Source organism: Sus scrofa, chromosome 4 (genome assembly GCF_000003025.6).
Source record: "Sus scrofa isolate TJ Tabasco breed Duroc chromosome 4, Sscrofa11.1, whole genome shotgun sequence".
NCBI lineage: Eukaryota > Metazoa > Chordata > Mammalia > Artiodactyla > Suidae > Sus > Sus scrofa.
This window is the reverse complement of record NC_010446.5, coordinates 22,505,892-22,525,716: the sequence shown is the minus strand read 5'-3', so window position 1 is coordinate 22,525,716 and position 19,825 is coordinate 22,505,892. Positions and strand designations below refer to the sequence as shown.

General features: G+C 37.3%; 2 long non-coding RNA genes across 5 annotated transcripts in view; both read right to left on the bottom strand.

Moving 5' to 3' along the window:
* LOC102157696 overlaps positions 1–19,825 on the bottom strand; it is a 339,998-nt gene that overhangs the window by 76,181 nt on the left and 243,992 nt on the right. The gene's annotated exons all lie outside the window — the stretch shown is intronic.
* On the bottom strand, positions 1,505–19,104 carry LOC102157842. 4 transcript variants are annotated; one of them, XR_002343144.1, is made up of 4 exons: positions 15,303–19,104; positions 14,967–15,091; positions 6,621–6,882; positions 1,505–3,659 (listed from the first exon to the last, which is right to left on the bottom strand). It is a non-coding gene; the product is annotated as an uncharacterized LOC102157842 (long non-coding RNA). The 4 variants fall into 4 exon arrangements; XR_002343143.1 differs by lacking the exon at positions 1,505–3,659 and adding an exon at positions 3,877–4,799; XR_302848.3 differs by lacking the exons at positions 1,505–3,659; positions 6,621–6,882 and adding exons at positions 6,891–10,571; positions 11,154–11,348 and having other exon boundaries at positions 15,303–19,101.

Genomic DNA, 19,825 nt, shown 5'->3' with positions numbered 1-19,825 from the left:
TTTGTTTAATTAAAAAAAAAAAAAGGAGGAGGAAGAAATACATCAGTTTTCAATTTCCATTTGAATAAATATTTTACATATTTTACATAGAAGTACAAGTATATAACAGAAAAATAAATGAATATGCATTGTAGGATGCCAAAATGATTTTACTTATGGAGCAGGCAATCAAAAGTTTGAAGACCTGAGATCCAGAGAATAGCATCTAATCAATCTTTTGAATACAGTCCCTTGTAGCTGTGTAAAAATACCTTCAAATGTTTTCTTTCTTGGTCCCTGACCCACCTCAAAAAAAAAAAAAAAAAAAAAAAAAAACAAAAAAACAAAAACCTAAGAATTTGGCGTGGATGACTAGGATTTTGTGACTTTGCCTTTAAAGATAAAATGAAAACTATTCAACAAGTACATGGTAAGCATGGTTTTCCATGGAAGGTGTCAGGAAGGTTTTTGAAGGTGTGCTTCTGAAGGAAGTACCTATGGTCAGTCTAAATAGAGTCAGGTGGTTGAAAACAAATAAAGGATTAGGCACTTAAGGGAAAAAAAACAAACAATGGAAGTAAACAAGGGTTTAGACTCTGCCTGTCCGATGTCTAGGAACAATTAGTTTGGAGAGCTGCAGGGACATCTGCAAACATAAAGTAGGTGGAGCAAGCCTATAAGCATCAGATTTAGTAGTCCGGGATGCGATCCGGTAACAAAGAACCCAGTAACTGGGTGAAATTGACTTCAGCTGTCCTCATGCAGTGAGCATGGGTCTTGATTTGAAGCCTAGGGAAAAATGTCTTGAAAGCCTGCCGAGTATGATCTTCTCTTTGTTATTTTTTCCCCTCTGTCTGTCTTGTGTTGTACTCTGCCTTCGATTTAAGAAAAAAAAATAAATAAAAAGAGGCCTGTAATTGAATTAAGAACAGGGAGTCCCAAACTGCACAGTTCTTCACGTGAGACCAAAAGATTTGGTTTTGATCTTAGAGTAACCAGATGCCTCACTTTTAACAGAGTCCCCTGACTTCACACACACAAATCCTCACCCAGTCCACAAAAAATCCTATATAACAAAATTAAGGGGGAGGGAGTGGGTCGAAATAGCAAATTCTCCCTCCCCCCTTTTTTCCAAGTGTGGGAAAAGAAACAGTCCCTTCTCTGGTCTAAACATAAGTTTGCTTGATTTGTGATAGATCAGAGAGAGTCAGAATATTGAATATAAGCACAGAAAGACTAATAAATAAGTAAAATTTGGATAGGTTTGGGCATACATTAATTTCTTTTTTTTTTTTTTTTTTTTTGTCTTTTTGCTATTTCTTTGGGTCGCTCCCGCGGCATATGGAGGTTCCCAGGCCAGGGGTCGAATCGGAGCTGTAGCCACTGGCCTATGCCAGAGCCATAGCAACTCAGGATCCGAGCCGCGTCTGCAACCTACACCACAGCTCACGAGCAAGGGCAGGGACCAAACCCGCAACCTCATGGTTCCTAGTCGGATTCGTTACCACTGCGCCACGACGGGAACTCCTAATTTCTATTTTTTTGTAAAATGAGAAAAAAATCCTGCCAATCATTGGGATGTTGTTCAAATACACAAATATTTTATATTAAATGGATATCTGGCTCACTTTTTGTCAGGATTAAGGATTTACGTGGTCCTTCTTTTCAGTATAAGATTTTTCAGTAATTATTTACTACAGAGAACTTAGTTCACGTGAATGCTTATCCAAATGCAGTATGACAATTATTTTATTTTTTGTAGGCCATTGTGCTCACTTAAAGATTATATAATAGTGGAGGAAAAAAAAAACCCACAAAACTTCCCTTTTTGACCATGTCCATGGCATAAGAAAGTTCCATGGGTCAGGGATCAAACTCAAGCCACAGAAGTGACCCAAGCTGCTACAGTGACAGCACCAGATCTCTTTAACCCACTGAGCCACAAGAGGACTCAAAAAAACACTTCTTGAAGAGCAAAGTGTCTTTGACTTAATATAGTGTTTGCTTTACCACTTTATCACTTTGCAAGTTGATGGTGAAGATTCCAAACAAGTCACTCCCAAAAGAATTATTTTTTAAAATAGTCCTATCTTTCATTTTCTCCTTTTATCTTTCCCCCTCTCTCTCTTTCTGTCCCCCCTCCATCACTCAAAGTAATAAACCCAAGGGTCCAGCAATAAGAAAGCTCTTGTTCAAATCTCCAAGAATAACAGACACACAGACAGGGAAATGTGCCCAGGGGTCTAGAGAAACAAAAGTGGACAACACAAAAAGAATTTCCATCCTTTCTCTTTATTCTCCAAAGGTTTTCCTAGTAAATGTGTTGCAAGCCGGGGTGGGGGGCGGGGGGGGGGGTCACAGACCTTTATTAGCAATTGCTAAAAACTTATCTTGAAGGCACAGCTGATCTCTGGTAATTGTGCATGGCTTCTGAACCAATGTTTCATGGGTGTAAAATCAGATGAAATATGTTTATGAGGTTTTGACCCAGATATTCCCTTCTATGTTTTGCCAAGATGTTATATGCTTGGCTCTTTTACCATATTTGCTTATATAAATAAAATGAGGTTAAGTGTAGACTTGACACTGAAACATGCTATAATTGTACTCTATCAAAATACCACACGTGGAACTTAGCTGTGTGTCTGTGTGTGTGTATTCTTTCCTATATATAGCTTCATTTGTTTTCTGAGATCAAGCTTACGCAACTTGAAGTGGAGTACTTGTCATTATGCAGCAAATTTCATCTGATATACCAAATTTCAAAACTAAAATTCACTCATAAACACCAAATGGTCCAAGCTACTGTCAGTGACTAGCCACCTTAAAAGAACATTTCAGTTTTAAATCTCTTTGACAAAAGCTGTCATTAAGATTCAAGACTTAAAGATTTTTTAATGAAATGATGTGTAATACACAAAAGATCCTAAAAAAATAATTCCAATAGTAGCTTCAGCCATGTTTCCTTCATACTTTCTGCCACTACAATCTATTCTATATTCTCTCTCGTTCATCCAATGGGATGTCTATAGTCTATTCTTTTAGTGATCTTTTTTTTTCCTAGCCTCATAGGCATTTTCACCTGAGAGCAGATAGTAATTTTGCAAATGGTGGTCAAACGTCTACTTTGCACTATTTCATGTTCATGTATTACAGAGTAATGCTTAAACTCAATACAATTTCCTAAAACCCCTGGATCTTAAGTACTATTCATCTGCTCATACCAATGTAATATTTGGACAAGATATTTGGTATATATCTTTAATAAACTGTGACAGAACAAAATTTCCAAAGCCATTTATAGGCAGAAGATTGTAAATCCTCAATTTGATGACTACGAAAATACAAACTCTTGTGTATAAAGAACATAAAGCTGAGCCAAGGCTGGATCAGAGATTAGCACTCTGCTCATGAAGACTGTTATCAGCACTGAAGGGGCTTGGAGTAAACCACTTCGTCTCTTCTCTGTCTTTATAGAACAGATTAATTAGTTACTTGCTCACTTTCCACTTCACGTTGTGATGTATAAATCTGGCCTAATGGTGTAATGTCTTGTGAATATGAATGTAGCTGAAAAAAGTCAACAGGGAAGCAAAATCCAGCCCTTCTTCCTCTTCTGAGGTTTTCTATCTGGCTCCAGCTCCTACAGCACCACCGTGAATGTTACTTCCTCTAGACGGCTTGGACCATAATTAAAGATATTATTAGATAACTAATATAGATTTCATTCTTGGAAAAAAATTAAATACACATAAATAAATGAATAGAATATGAACTTCCTCAACAAGCATAATTTCGTATCTTTATTGACATAGATCATTTCCATTTTTTTCTGTAATTTAACATCACTTAAAAATTGTTGCAAATTTTTCATTGTATGGGTGTTAATATTTATTGCCTAATCCCCTGTTTTAATATTTAGATTAGTTGCCTTTTTCACTATTCAAATCAACCTACAATGAACAACCTGATGGGAAGTTGTGGAAAACTTGTGGACATTTTTGATTGCTATGAAGACAAATTCAACCGAATGAAAAAGATTTGGCATGCTGTAATTTTCTTCCACAAAGTTTGTACCAATTTACCTTCCCAATAGTGGTGTTTAGGGGCATCTGTTTCCCTGTCTCTTTGGTTAATAATGTTAGAAAATTAAACAAGAAACATAAACATTATAGTAAGCCAGTTCTTTTGCTCAGAATCAAATCACATGGGAAACTTTTTAGGTTAGACTGGTTCTGGCAAATATAAGAAGAAAATTTCAGGACAGGAATTCCCACAAGCTGGGGGAATTGGAACACTACGGGTAGAGCCCAGGACGTGGTCTTCCACTTGGGTTGAAAAAGGAAGACTCAGAGGGGAAAACACGCAGGGTTTAGACATCACCAAAGACAGTGGCCTCAGAGCTGAGAAAAAAATTGCTCTTTTCAACAACTGCTATTAACAGGAGAAAAACTATATCTTACACTAGGGCCCTCCCATCAAATAGCAAATACAGGAATGATGGCGATAGGAGAGGGGGCAGGTGAGTTGTCAGGCAGATTGGTTTGCAGCCAGATGTCTGCCGCTGTGTTTCCAACTCCTCCACATTTTCCTTTACTCTTCAAAGAGCAAGACATAGATCCGAATGCCATGTACCGTAAAAGAGTCCCAAGGTTACACCATCTCTGTGAAGTTCTAGGGGATTGTAGTTTTCCTTTCCATTCACTCTTTTTTTTTGGCTTGGCCTTTGCCTTGGTGGCTATGGTTCCTCTCATGGTTCTGTATCATTTCATCCCATTTATCTATTCAGAATGACTTCAAAATTAGGCTTTTACAGGAAGCTTAATACAAAAGGAGTATTAAAGCACGTCAATATTGAAAACAAGCTAATGTTAATATTAATTTTCAATTACCTAAATATTCATCCATGAATTTTCACTATGTTTTTTTGTTTGTTTTTTTTTCCACTGACTGAACAGGTGATATACTGAGAGAGATCTTGAGGGCTGCAGAAGAGTTAGCAGAGATCTGGAAAAGTGGCATTTCAGTCAGGGGTGTTTCAGGCGTGAGAGGCTGCAGCATGGTGGGAGAGCCAATGATAGTAGCCATGTTTGTAGGCTGCACTAGATGAGGCTGGAAATCCAGCAAGGAAGGCAATAACAAACTATGTGTGCCATGCCAAGTATTCAGAATGCATTCTGAAGATGGGGATTTCCTGGAAGGTTTCCAGAAGGGTATGACGTGATTAGATTCTTGCATTTAAAAAGTGCATCTACAGGTAGATGGAAGATGCTGCCGTCAGAATTTGACTGGAAGTAAAATGATTTATAAGGAAGCTATTAACACAGCCCCAGCCACAGCCTCTAAACTAGAACTGTAACAGCAGGGATGTGGAGAACAACTTGAGAGGTATTTGAGAGGACGAATTGATGGGCCCTGATCCTGTCATAAAGAAATACGAAAGATTATAAAAAAAATTGTTGTCTAAAATTTCCAGCTCAATGCCTTTAGAAATAGCTAGCAATTTGCAAGTTCCTTATGTAAGCCAGATTTTTGCATTTAAAAACATTTATTTAGAAAAATGATCAAGAAAGAAGGCGCTTCTTCTTTAGATGTCTGTTGATATGTATGATGAAGTTTGAGAGAATCAAAATCATTCCTTCTGGCTTTTTTTTTTTTTTTTTTTTGTAGTTTGTGTCCTTTAAACTGAATCCAGATCTAACAATTTCAGGCTATTATTGTAAGAGGGAAAGCATAAAAGCATTTTGCCAAAGCCACCCAAAACTATACATCTTTTAGGAGATCTACCACTAAGCAAGCAAGAGAGAGAAAATCAGAGAGCAATGCTTTTAAGATGAGAGACAAAGAAACAGATCAAACATTTTGGGTTGAGGTTAGTGCTGTCAGCTCCTTCAAATACTTGACTTGCATTAGAAAGATCTGTAGTAGAGACTGGAAGGCGAACTGGGTTCTAAATTTGGAACCCGAGTAGGAAATCATTCTAGTTATGTGATTAATTTATGCAAAAGTAGAATCATACCAGCTCATAGCCCAGGCTGGAAACTGAGTCCCTTTGTAAGCCTTTAGAGTTTCTAACATTAGTTTGCAAGTTATCCAATCACCCCTCCTCTGGTGAGTGATTCTGTAAACCCGAGTCAGACATCACCTTCACATAGACCTTGCCTAGGAGCTGGTTCTTTTCTTCAGCTGGTATGTGGTTTCTGCCTTTTATTTAATGTTTCCAAGATATGTTTCAAAATGGAGGAGACATAATTTCCTGGGCCTGAATGTGAACAAAATGCAACCATACTAACTAGTCCTATGGGCTTCTAGTTAAGAGCCTTAAAAATTTATAATCTTGACCTCAGTTCTCCTTGTAGCAAATGAACACCTGTGAGTATCTACATGAGAACATCATTGCATTTTGGCTGTTCTTTGAATCCCAGTGTAAATCTATCACTAAATTTCATCAATTTCAGGCTTTTGATGCAGGTCCAAGGACACACAAAAACTTCTAAAAACTACTGGAGAAGTAAACAGTGGCTACTAGCCATGGTTCTCTTGCCACAGTAATGTGTTACCTTTGTTCTTTCAGTTCTTAGGCTCTGAAGAGTATCTGGAGTGCTCCAGAAAAAACACCTCACACCTCAACTCTTACTTACCAGAGTTTCATATAATATGCATGTACTCTTTTCCTCTCCTTCTTTTTTCTTTGCTGCACTTGCAGCATGCAGAAGTTCCTGGACCAGGGATAGAACCTGCGCTACAGCAGCGATCCATGCTGCTGCAGTCATAAGACCAGATCCTTAACACACTGAGCCGCCAGAGAACTTCCAAGGACAATCTTCTGTATTTATGTAGCACACACATCTCTTAAGGAGTCGTTTGGGATTTTTTCTTTAATAACTTTAGATGAAGTATAATCTATAAAAATATCAAATCACACACAAGAAAGAAGAGAAGACAGAGCTCTCTCTGTATCCATAATGTGAGGACACAGCGAGAAGGCAGTTATCTGTAAGCCAGGAAGAGTTTTCTCAGCAGGAACGGAACTGGTCGGCACCCTGAGTTTGGACTTCTCAAATACCACAACTATGAGAAAACAAATTTTTTGTTGTTTTTGAAGACAAAAGTTTGTTTCCTTGTACAAAGCTTTTACATTTTATGTTCACTTTAAGCATTTTTCTGTTTTTCATCATAGGAATTTTCTTTGAAACTGTTAAAAGGGTTTTAGTATCTGTTCTCTTGAAATACACATTAATAGAGAATTACTGAAAAGAAACACTATAATTAGATTGCCATATAAACTCAGTTAGCTAAATCATTCCATACTCTTCTGAAACAAGATAATATTCTTGTTATAGCAGTGTTTTCATAGATACATATATAAAGGTAAAGGGGCCACACCAGCACATGCTATCACACATCTGGTGTTTACCCGATGACCCGGTCTGGTCTCTAGGACATGAAGAAAGATGGGAATGGTGGTGGTCATGGTCAAACTCCCTTCCTTCTCCTTCCTCTCCCTTCCTTTTCATTCTCTCTTCCCCTCTCCTGCAAGACTCTTAAATATTCCATTCAGGCAAGGGAACTACTAAAGGTCCTCGAGTAATTGCTATTCATTTTCCCACACTCACGTGCAAAGCCGTCTGCAACACCGCAGCCTTGCTTTACGGCTGCCCAACGTGTTCAAAAGACAGTGCTTCTCTTGGTACCTGCTGAAGAATCGCTGACTCCTTTAACCTCACAATTCTGTTTCTCAACAATTTTTAAAATAAAATGAATAGAAATAAAATAATATGAATTCTGTGTGTAGTAGGTGCTGAGGAAATATGATGAGCAATACTTCCTCATCTTGACATTCTTCAGCCCACACAGATACTGTCTATATGGCAGGCCTTCCGATTTATAGGATGGAAACCTGAAAGGGCTGAGCACCCATCACAGTGGGTACCCAATGGCTAACTTTTCCATTGGTTGTTACAGCTTTGTATGTTCTCATCTCTGCACCAGAGGCTGAAATCTTTGAGCTCCAATGACAGGTTTACACTGGGACTCAAAGGGCCTCATGTCCCTGCTCTGACATCTAAGGAAGCAGCAGCATTGGTTGTTCATTAGAATAAAGCATAGAAAAACATAACTGGGAAAGCAGGAATGCCTGAAATATCTGCATGAGAAGCAGCACCAGTACTTCCAAGAGAAACTAATGTGAAAACAAGGCCAGGCAGGAGGTGGGGGTGGGGAAACTGATTAACAAAAACAGTTTGGGGACACTTTGGGAAAGCATAGCACCCTGAGGGAAATTGATAAATATAAAGAATTTTTGAGATCTGTGGCTGCACATCATGTATCATAATCCTCCATCTGCCAAATTTAAGGGGCCCCAGTAAAATGTTAATTGTTTACAATGATAGGATTTTATTTCTTCTGACGGCAACCCTGTACTGAGTATTGCTTGTGGGGTGGCATGATTTTTTTTAGGGACTTTATTCTTGCTTCTACATTGCCTTTGAATTGTTTGCTAAGTATTTTGAGTAGATCTGTTTATTTCTTTTATATAAATTCAAATCATTCAAGTGTTATACTTCTTTCCTAACTTGTATACACAGTGCCAGGCACATTGAGTTATCCATAACAACTGCTTTTTTGTTTGTTTGTTTTGGTGGTTCTCACTTTTCTTTTGAGAAGGACCCTTTTCCCCACTCAGTGTTGCCTTGGTGGGAATATAAATCCAAATAAGCCTTGCCACATCTGATGCTTCCCATGCCGTGCCCTGGTGAGCAACATGGCCTTAACGTTTCCTTTCCTTAGAGCCTTTTCCTTATAAAGCTTGTAAAGCTTTGAGATGGAAATCATTTTTTAAAGCCTCTTGCCAGTTTTACAACCCAAGACTATCTTTCTCTAGGACCTGGGAATCATCCTTTCGAAATATAATCATCGAGAAAGATAGAACCCTCATCTTCAGTCTCTGTGGGAAGGTAGGATACTAACTTTGGTGGTAGCATTGCTCCAAGCTGTAAATTACCTCCTGTCAGGAAGGTAGGAGAAACTTTCCGTTCCTTTTGGGTAAAGCCAATTAGCAAGCACAGATAAGCTACATCTACTCTTCATCCCACCCCTCAAAAACCCTACTCCTCTTGTGTTTCAGCAGAGTTGAGGTCTGACCAAGTTTTCTCCTCTCTCCCCTCCTGCAACAGCCTTGAATAAAGTTTCCCCTGTCTGTTTAGTTTTGTGCTGTGCAATTTTTACTGTGACACTGGGCTCATCGGATACTTTGTTTCCCCTGGGAATCTGGATCCTGAATAGAGTAATATAAGGACATAAATCTTGTAGAAATGAGATAATATAATGGCAGCAACTTGAAGACCCAACCCTTTTGGTTCTTTCTCCCTAGATCTCTGGACCCATCCTCATTCACTATCCTTTTAATCATGTGAGTTGCCCCATATCCTTCCAATGAGTTCTGTTCTTGCTGCCTGGAAATTGTTTAGAAACTATGCCCACTGAGGAAGGTGGGTTATTTATACTAATCCTCACAAAACCTCTGTTAGGTAATGAGTATGGGTCCAATATTAAAAAGGATTTAAGGTTTTTCAAAGTTTATTGTTTTTACAAAGGTCACCAATTAATAAAAGCAGATTTTTTTATTTTAATTTTTATTTCTTCATATATATTTTTTTCTACTGCACAGCATGGTGACCCAGTTACACATACATGTATACATTCTTTTTTCTGGCAAAGGACCTGAATAGACATTTCTCCAAAGCAGAATTCTTCAAGTATACTCTTCACAGAAATTTGTCATTAAAACTCACAAATACAGACACCCCTACGATTGCAGAGGACAAATTTACCTCCACTGTAGAGTTTTGCTTTGTTTGCTTTGTTTAATAAATGTCTCCCTCTGTCCTTCCCACACTCCTCATAATAACTTTTGTAAAATGTTAGTATCTCTCAGGACACCTCTTAGTCTGTCAATGGGTCCAACTAAGTTAGTCAGTGGGACTTTTTCTTTCCCTAAAAGTTTTAATATATGCAGACGTGCTTGAGAGAGAGGGAAATACTTAGCTCTGATGACTCATGCCTTGGTCAATATCGATTTTGTTTACATTTCAATGGAGGGGATTATGCTTCATCTCCATACTTGCCCTCAATTTCTGCAACTGCAAACTCATCTCTTTCCAAACTCATCTTCATCACCATCTAATCAAGAACTTTACCATCTTTCTTTTCATCCAAAGAAGCAGAGGGTTTCAAGTCTTATGACACAGCTCCGTATTCCATGTTAAACAGTATAGGACTTTAACAGACACGGCCTCTATTCTGCCAAATAGTTCATCTCTTCCTTTCCCTGCCTGCTTCCCCTCACATACCATGTTCTCTTTCATTTTGCTAATTCTATTCATTTAGTTTGAAAGTCTACTTTGATGCTCTCTATGCTGCATTAAGGATCCCAGCAATTAGATCATCCTTTATAGATCCATTTCTTTCTTGAACTTTAATTGTATTCCTGGTCAGCACAATTTATCCATCAATTTTTCTCTAATTGGTCGAAAGTTCACTTATCTTGTCTCTTTAAGAACTGGGTCATAATGTGGTATATTCCTGGTGAGCTGATGAATAAAAAGATTTGAAGTCCTTATCAGTGATTGTTTTCTTTAGAAAGAACTAGGTAATGAGCTATAAAGGCATTAACCAAATACCTAAATCTAATGTATATCTAACAATGCTATAAACTATAGTATACTTTACATTTTATTGAAGTATATTGATTTACAGTGTTGTGATAATTTCTGTTGCACAACAAAGTGATTCAGTTACACATATACAATATGCTTTTGAGAAAGTTTTTCTTCAGATTGAATAGGAGGACAAACTAAAGAGAATTCTCTTTAAAGACACCTGAATTCCCCAACGCTTATAATATATCGGTGACAACCCTGGGTAGTAGTGATTATTAACCATCCAGGCAACAGAAAGAAGTTAAGTAACTTGCCCAAGCTCAAATAGGTAATATAGTATTGGGAACGAAATACGAGTCTATTACACGGTACATCCACATTCTTGCTTCCACCTGTGGTAGGCAGAATATTGGACCTCGAAACGCCCACACCCTAATTATCAGAAAGTGTGACTACATACATGGCAAAGGGCAATTAAGGTAGCAAATGAAATTAAGTTGCTGATTAGCTGACCTTAGACTGGGGAGGTTATTCTGGATTAACCAGACAGGCCCAGTGTAATCACAAAGGTCCTTAACTGGTAGAAGAGGAAGACAGAAGAGTCAGTGTCAAAGTGATGGGTTCCAAGAAAGACTCAACGAGATGTCTCTGGCTTTGAAGATGGAAGGGAACTAAGAGACAAGTAATGTGGTGGGCAGCCCCTAGAATCTGGAAAAAAAAAAAGAAAATGGATTTTCCCCTGGATCCTCCAGAGATCCTACAGCCCTCCCACACCTCGATTTTACCCTAGTGAACCTCATTTTGGACTTCTGATCTCCAGAACTGTAAAATAATCAATTAATGTGACTATAACCTGCTAAATTTGGAATAATCTGTTTAAACAGCAAAAGAAAATTAATATGCTACCTAAACTAATATTTTAAATATTTCAATGGTTTAAGAGTTGTTAACTAATCATAAAGGTATATGATTTTGATCCCAAAAGATTCTGAAGGTGTAGTTAAACCACAGGGAAGCTATATTCAGGATGTTTACTGTCTCTCTTGGAAAGAAATTCATTTTATGTTAGAGAATACTTCACTTCTTCAAGAATAGTAGGAGGCTGAGGCAAAGTGAAACACCATCCTGAGGCAATGAGAACATCTGAAATATCCACTTCCGGTTCATATGGATGAATTTGCTCTCATTCAACAATTATCAATCCCTAAATTTAATAGTCCCTAACAATTAGAGATAGGAGTACCTTTTAATGCAATACACATTGTCTTCCAGAAAGCTTCTAAAAGTTACCAATTTATACCTAATATAATGAGGGAAGGTAATACAGGCATATGAACAGATTCTCCTAAGTTATACAGTTAATTACATAGACTAGGCTCTGTCTCATTCAAATTAAAATAGCTGTACATAAACTTATAGACCTCCCAGAATACCCCAAGTGAGGTTATATAATAACCCTAAATCATTTAAATTACTAATCCAACAAATATTCAACTAACACACATTACATGTCTATATTATACCAGGTATTGAGACACATCAGAGATTCACTGTACTTCCTAGAAAATTATTTTTCTTGAGAATTTAAAAAAGGATTTTGTTTAAACTTAACTCCTAACTCAAACAGTGTTTCAAGCTCCATAATCCTGACCCTAAATTCTATTCTATTTGTTATACTTAAATGTCTGACATAGTGATTCAAAAAAGTGATTCAGAAAGGGGTTGGATTTTAGACACAAGCACCTACTAGCTGGGACACTGGGCAAGCTGCTAAAAACAAGTGTTAATTTTCTTTCTATAAAGTGGTTGTAATAATCTTTATTCCATAGAATTCTATGGAAGTTTTAAGCAAAATTAATACATTATGTATATAGCATCTGACATTGTATATATCAAGTATAAATAATGACCATTATTGTCATTATACTTAATAGCATATATATATATCAAGCATACAATAATGATATATATCAAGTATACTATATATTTGTATATATCAAGTATATATACAATAATGATCAAGTACATATCAAGTATACAATACTGATCATTATTGCTATTACACCTGTTATGTTGTTGTTATTTGCCTACTATAGGCCTGAGAAACAAAAAAAAAACATAAATCCTAAAATATAGAGGTAATTTACTATGATATTTATTGACCTTGCTGATTGGTAGTTTATCTGCACCTACAATTACAACATACCAATTGATTGCGAATGAGTCGAGTTTGCTTGTGTTTCCCTAAATCTAAGCAGTCTGATCATGCTAGTCACTGAAAAGCGTGTCTACTGGCAAATGGGGATCAGAGGAGGAAACATCGCCTTAGAGACATTCAACAGCAAAGCTGTTTCTTCTACCCATTCCTAGCAAAGACTCATCACAGTAACACCTAACCTTGCCTTAGAGTTAAGGCCAGGTATCCACAAATCCAGGGAAAGATAACCAGTTTTGCAACAAATCCAACAATATGGAGCATAATTTGGGCAGCTAGATTGTTTCCATAGGTTAAAAAAAAAAAAAAAACCTATAGCAATTTTGAGAAGGATCTGGGATCATCTTTCTAAGCAATTGAAAAGAAAAAAAATGTATCTGACACCTACATGTCATTAACTCATGTAATTAATAAAATTAATTAATTATGCATCTATACCTAAATCAAGACTTATTATCTACCTATATAATCTTATTTCTATGTTTCCCCTCTATTCAGTTCTAAATAGTATTTTTTGTGATATTGAAATAAAGCAGTTTTGTTTCCATGTACATATTTTTTAATTGGGCAAATGATTATTAGAAATATTTCATTTTCATTGACAAGTATACTTCTTTCTTTTTAACATTTTAGAAATTAGGCACAGAAATACAAACATTTATCATCCTTTGGCTGGGATGCCACAGCTCCCCATTGGGACCCAATAAATAGCCCCTTAATGTTTATTTGATCAATAAACAATTAAGTTGGGATCCAAAGGTCAACAAACATACAGGCAAAAATCCACGACTGTGTTGCTCTGATTGGGAACCAGCCATTCAGCCTAGATGCATACACTTCCCCGCTGAAAGCAGGCACTTTGCACATAAGCCACACACTGTGTTGATCTGAGAAACTCTGAGCTGAAATCCCAGTTGACAAAGCACACCTGCAGTGGCTCAGTCTTTCAACACATCTCCTCCGGACACTAACCAGGTAGGGAAGTGGGTAGGGTGGGCCAAGGTGGGAGGTGAGCCTCCAGCCCCTAGAGTATATCTCCACCTTCACAGCATGAGAATGATTTAACACAAATCCACCCAGCATCTTGGAGTAAATCATTTCCATCTCCCACGTTGCCACTATCAAGCCAAAAATGTGGTATTTGACGTTGTGGACATATATTGAAGACAACGATATTTTCAAACAAAAGTTCCTGAGTAAAATGTGTAAGATGACAGAAGAATGTTTTCATTCAAAGTCATTCCTTCTTTTCCTTTTTTTTCCCCCTTTTGTAAATAAAGGAGACTTTATATTTGTACTGTCTAGCAGAACTTTCTACAATGATGGAAATGATCCATATCCAAGCTGTTCATTACAGTAGCCACTAGCCACGTATAACTAACAAAAAATGTCTAATGGGACCAAAAAACTGAATTTTCAATGCATTTACATTTAATTAGTCATATATTATTAGTGGCAACTCCATTAAATAACACAGCTCTAGATATTTATGACAGCATTTCACATTTTGAAATTTCAGGTTAATGAGAATTCACCAAATTATAACATTCTGGCAAATTAAATAAAAATTGATGTAAGGAATGAGAAGGGCAAAATCATTATTTCAGCTGCAAATAATGTAAGTTTTCAGTGCAAAATGTAAGCTCATTCGTTTTTTTTTTTTTCTTTTTTTTTTTTTTTCCTTTCAGGGCCACACTTGCAGCATATGGAAGTTCCCAGGCTAGGGGCTGAATTGGAACTGTAGCTACCAGCCTACACCACAGCAACAGCAACTCAGGATTCGAGCTGCATCTGTGACCTACACCACAGCTCACCACAATGCTGGATCCTTAACCCACTGAGCAAGGCCAGGGATCAAACCTGCATACTCGTGGATCCTAGTTGGGTTCGTTACCACTGAGCCACAACAGAACTCCTATGTGTTTCTTAAGTACAAACTTTTCTTGGGGCAACTGTAAATATTTTGTTCTGGTCAACTGTCTACAGTATTTTGATCAACTGGAAGTTACTAGATACCATGGATTTCCAGTTTGCAAATGATGCTACCCAATAATATATACAGTTCTTATAAAAAATACCCTCTAAGGGTAAAACTAGCAAAAATAAAATACCTTGGTTTTGCTCATCTGTTTCATATGATGGGAACAAGAAAGCTTCTTTGCTACTCTACTCAAAATAACACTCCATCAAAATGATGTAAAATGGTTTTTCTGCTTATTCCCCTCAAAATAACACCCTGAAATAAGGAGAAAAGAAAAGAGAGTCAGCCTTCACCACCAAAGCAAATGAGGCCTTAGTAACCCTTATCCTAAGACTATAACGATACAAATTATGGGTGGGAGGGAGGGGAGAGAGGTCTGAGAGCAGGCAAGTCAACCCAGTATTCCCACAGGGAAGGTGGGGAGAGGGAAGGGAGGCTAGGCCAAAGTAGAATTTTGCTTATTTACCTCTAGACGCCCAGAAGGTCTCAGGAATTAGAGGCTGTAGGTATCACTGAGATCAGAAGTCAGGTTGGAGATGGCAAAACTGAGGGACTGTCTAAGAGCACGAGAAGTTATGCCATGCGGTGACAGACTTCTCACTCACCTCCACGCGAAAGCAGTGGTTCTCAAACTGCAGTCCCCGGTGCCTCACATCTTGCAGCTTTTTGGGACTGTGTTGTCTCCAACCTCACCCCAGTCCTACTGAAGCTTTGGAGGTTAGGCCCACTTATCTGTGGTTAAACAAGCCTTCCAGGTGATTCTGCTATCTGCTAATGGCTGAAAACCACTGCTCTAGGGTAACTGAACCAGAGAACTCTAGCCTCTTTAGCCCAGCCACAAGGCTGTCATTTAAATTCAATACTGAAGACAAAGAAAAAAAGTGAAAATATTTTCTGGAAGATTTCAGTTTCATAAAAGCAGTAGTCACACAGCCCTTCACAGAACACCGAAGGATCCCCTACTAATAAAGCCAATTACCCCAGAGAAAACTAACCAATTCAAAAGTTGTGGGCTACCTGATTGCCCTACAAGTCCACAGCACTAATCAATTAGGCTTTAAGTGCCTGATTTTAGATCTGATTGGATAGACAAGGAAGATCAGCTATTCCAGGAAAATTTATCACAAACATCAAAACGAACAGAAAAATGAGCCTCTTGAGGGAAGCAAATGCTGTAGTGACCCGAAGAAAACCTCAAAAACATGTAATTGATGATCTTCAAAAGAGAAAAAAGAAAATGCTGCATCAAGGAAATAAAAAATATCATAGCATACACAAGATACAATTGTAGAAAAAATTATAGCTGAAACTTAAAAATGTGATCACTGAAATTAGTAATTCAATAGAAGATGTAATAGAAAATTAAATCAAGAACTCTCTCAATAAAACAGAAAGTGGACAATAGCAAAGAAAAATTAATTAGGATTTACCCAGAATATCCAATATCTAACAAATAGGAGCTCAAATAAGAATGGAAAATGATGGTAATGGGAAAGAGGAAAATTTCAAAGCAAGCATGTAAGGAAATTTCTTAGAACCAAAAGACATAACCCTCTTCCTGAACATCCAGCCTAATAAATGAGAAAAAAAGTCACATCACCATAAAGTCTCAGAATATTAGAAATTTTTTAAAAGCTGTGATCATTTCCAGAGATGAAAAACCTGGTCACTTACACAAACTAGGGAATCAGATTAGCATCTTCCTCCTCAAGAGCAATATTAGAAAATAAAATATATTGGAACAATGTATAAAAAATTCCTAATGAAATGAAGTTCAATCTAAAATGTGCCAGCCAGTCAGTTCACCAAGCAAGAGACTAAAAAACAACAATTTCAAATGTGCAAAAAGGTCAAAAGAATTTTCTTCCTGTGTAAACTTTCTTGGGGAAACTACTGGAGAATTCATCCCAATCTGGGTTCTAGAGCAAGATTCCCAAAAGTGTAAGGTAGAAATGCATGATATTTTCATGGAAAAATCACAAATTTTCCCTTCAGTCAGACTCTATTGATGGGGGTTTGCACAGGTTCAAAGAGAGGGGCCATGGATTCAGCTTCTCAATGGAAGAGTATAAAGATTCTTTTAAATAAAGACAAAAGAAAAGGAAAAAAAAATGTAGGGGACAGGAGTTATTGTTGCAGTTCCCTGACTTTTTAGAAATGAAGATTTGGTAACAGAGTATGAGGAAACCAACATGGACTGTACAAAGAATTTTTACTAACTCATCCTTTTTTAATAGAGTCTCTAAAAAAAGGATGCAGTATCTAGTAACACATATATGGATTGACGTACTCTTAGATATAGCATTTGACTGACTTTGAACCACCCTCTAATGAAAGAGTCCGCTGTGAAAAGAAGGTAGGAGCTAAGCTTTAGCACTGTGCTCCTAGAAGACACAGGCACACACACACACTCACTCTCTCTTTTGTTGCTGTGCCAGCTTATCATTTTGTAATTTATGCACTCTATTTAAGAAATGTTGATTGAGCTCCTACTATGTGCCAAGGTTATGTGAGACAAAAATGAGTCTGTGTGTTTGAAAAGGAGCTTTAGACTGACCATATTTTCAGAGTCACAAATTAGAATATGTAGTCTAAAGTAAGATTTCTCCCTAATTTGTTAATGTATTTGTATCAAAACTTATATAACACCTAAACATATCTACCTATTGAAATGGATTTATGGAAAAGAACACAATTACAGAAAATTACAACTCTCCCAATAAATAGGGCTGTCATATTTATCAAAGTTATAGCACATATGAGTTAAATTTGAATTTCAAATAAAACAGGACTAATTTTTTAGTCTAAGTTCCTCCCATGCAACTTTAGGGATACACTTATACTAAAATTTATTCATCGTTTCTCTGAAGTTTAAATTCAACTGGGCATCTTGCATTTCCTTTGGCAACCCTACCGGTAAACTTAGACTGTATGGTCAACCTAGATGGTGTGGTCATAATGAAGCAAACGTATTATTAATGTACTCTGGGAATTACAAAGAAGAAAAATACCAAAGGTATGAGTTTTGCTTATTCTGGTCTGCTACAAAATGAACTGTATGTAGATTAGAGTTAGCTTAATGCAGTTAAAGGACAGTTGTCCGAATCAATAAAATTATTTTTCAGGTCGATTTAGTTCTAAAGCAACAATGCAAGGAAAATCTGTCTGTGTAGCTTTTTCTAATCCATGAGGCAAATTAATAATAAGATCTAGGGTCATGAGGCAACAACTAACAGCATTCTCAATTCCAGGCATAAAGATTATTTGCACTGTCTTCCAAGATCTTACTTTTAAAGCTTGAAGAGACCATTTGGATCAACAGACCCCCACTTCTCTGTATATGAAGTGAATGATCATTGTTGCTTTATTTTCCTGACTTATAAAGTTGAGCCAATGCATTAAGTGAAAAAATTGGGAAAAAGAATTCCAGGTTAGAAAAGTGACCAAGGACTTGAAATCAATTACAGCCATATTCTCTCTCTTGTAATCAGAAATACCCCAGGCTCAGAAAACTGTCTTACATCTCTGCATAAACTGAAGCAGTGAAAAATTTCAGCAAATAGTAATTTTCTGGATTTACTACATGACAGAAGCATCAGTGACTGGCTAAATAATGCAAGGCATACAAAATTAATACAAATCTACTATAGGCCTGCTCATCATAGAAATAGGAATGGCTGCTGCCCCATCACAATTTTTTATGTCTTCTGAGCTGGGAAAATAGAAAGTCTTATCGTGTTTATTGACAATCTGACAACCCTCTGAGATGTAGTATGAGTCATTCCCATACTTGGAAAGGGAAGCATCTATTTCCTTTCAAGGTATTGATGGCAAGCATGAAGTCTTACTTGGGATGTTTTTAGTTCCCTTTGAATTAACAGTAGCATTTAAATTCTAAATCAAGCAATTCAAGAATGTAGGGGTCCAAAGCGATTGCACCTATGGCAAGACCAAGGCAAAAATTCAACTCTTGGTCATGTGAAGTTCAATAGCAACTGTGCCTTCTGCAAAGGCAAATCTCCCTAATTACCAGGGCCCACCCGACTGAAAGAGTGGTGGGTTATAAATATTGCAAAAATTATTGTAAAATGAATATAGATACATGAGAAGGAGACAGATATAGAGACAAAAAGAGCGAGACAGAAAGTTTGTTAAGTGTATATATAGGAGAGAAGAGATGAAAATTTTACAAGTTTTTGAAATTTCTTCACTTTTATTTTTTATTTTTATTTTTTTATTTTTTTTGCTTTTTAGGGCCACACTCGTGGCATAGGGAGGTTCCCAGGCTAGGGGTCAAATCGGGACTACAGCTGCCGGCCTACACCACAGCCACAGCAACGCAGGATCCAAGCCTCATCTACAAACTACACCACAGCTCACGGCAATGCCGGATCCTTAACCTACTGGGTGAGGCCTGGGATCGAACCTACAACTTCATGGTTCCTAGTTGGATTCACTTCCGCTGTGCCACAATGGGAACTCCATGAACTTTCTTTACTTTCTTATTTCAGTGTTTTTCTCCTGGATTCTAGGTAATTCACGGAGGAAAAACAAAACAAAACAAAAAACCCCAAACAAATGAAAACAGAAAGAGCCAGAAAGACTAACTTTCCCTACTGTAGAAATCCTAGTAAGCTATGGACTCAGAAAACACTAATTTTAAAAGGTTGGAAGAAGGAGGAAGAAGGAAGAGAATCAGAGTTGTGAGAGGTCTGGGGGAGTCTGACTAGACTGAGGTCAGAAACTAGGGGCAATTGTTAGGTTTTTTGGAATGAGCCTTCCATAGAGGCTGTTATGGACGTTTTGTTTGGTGTTATGCAATGTATTACTCATTTGGCATTTTTCAAGAGAGCTTTATACTGGTTACCAAAATAAATGAATAGATGCCACATGGGTTTTTCAGAAGAGGGCAAAGAGAAAGCAGCAGCATAGATAATAAGGTCAAAGAAGAATGTGTCACAATATCAAATTGTGGGAAATCAAGTCTCC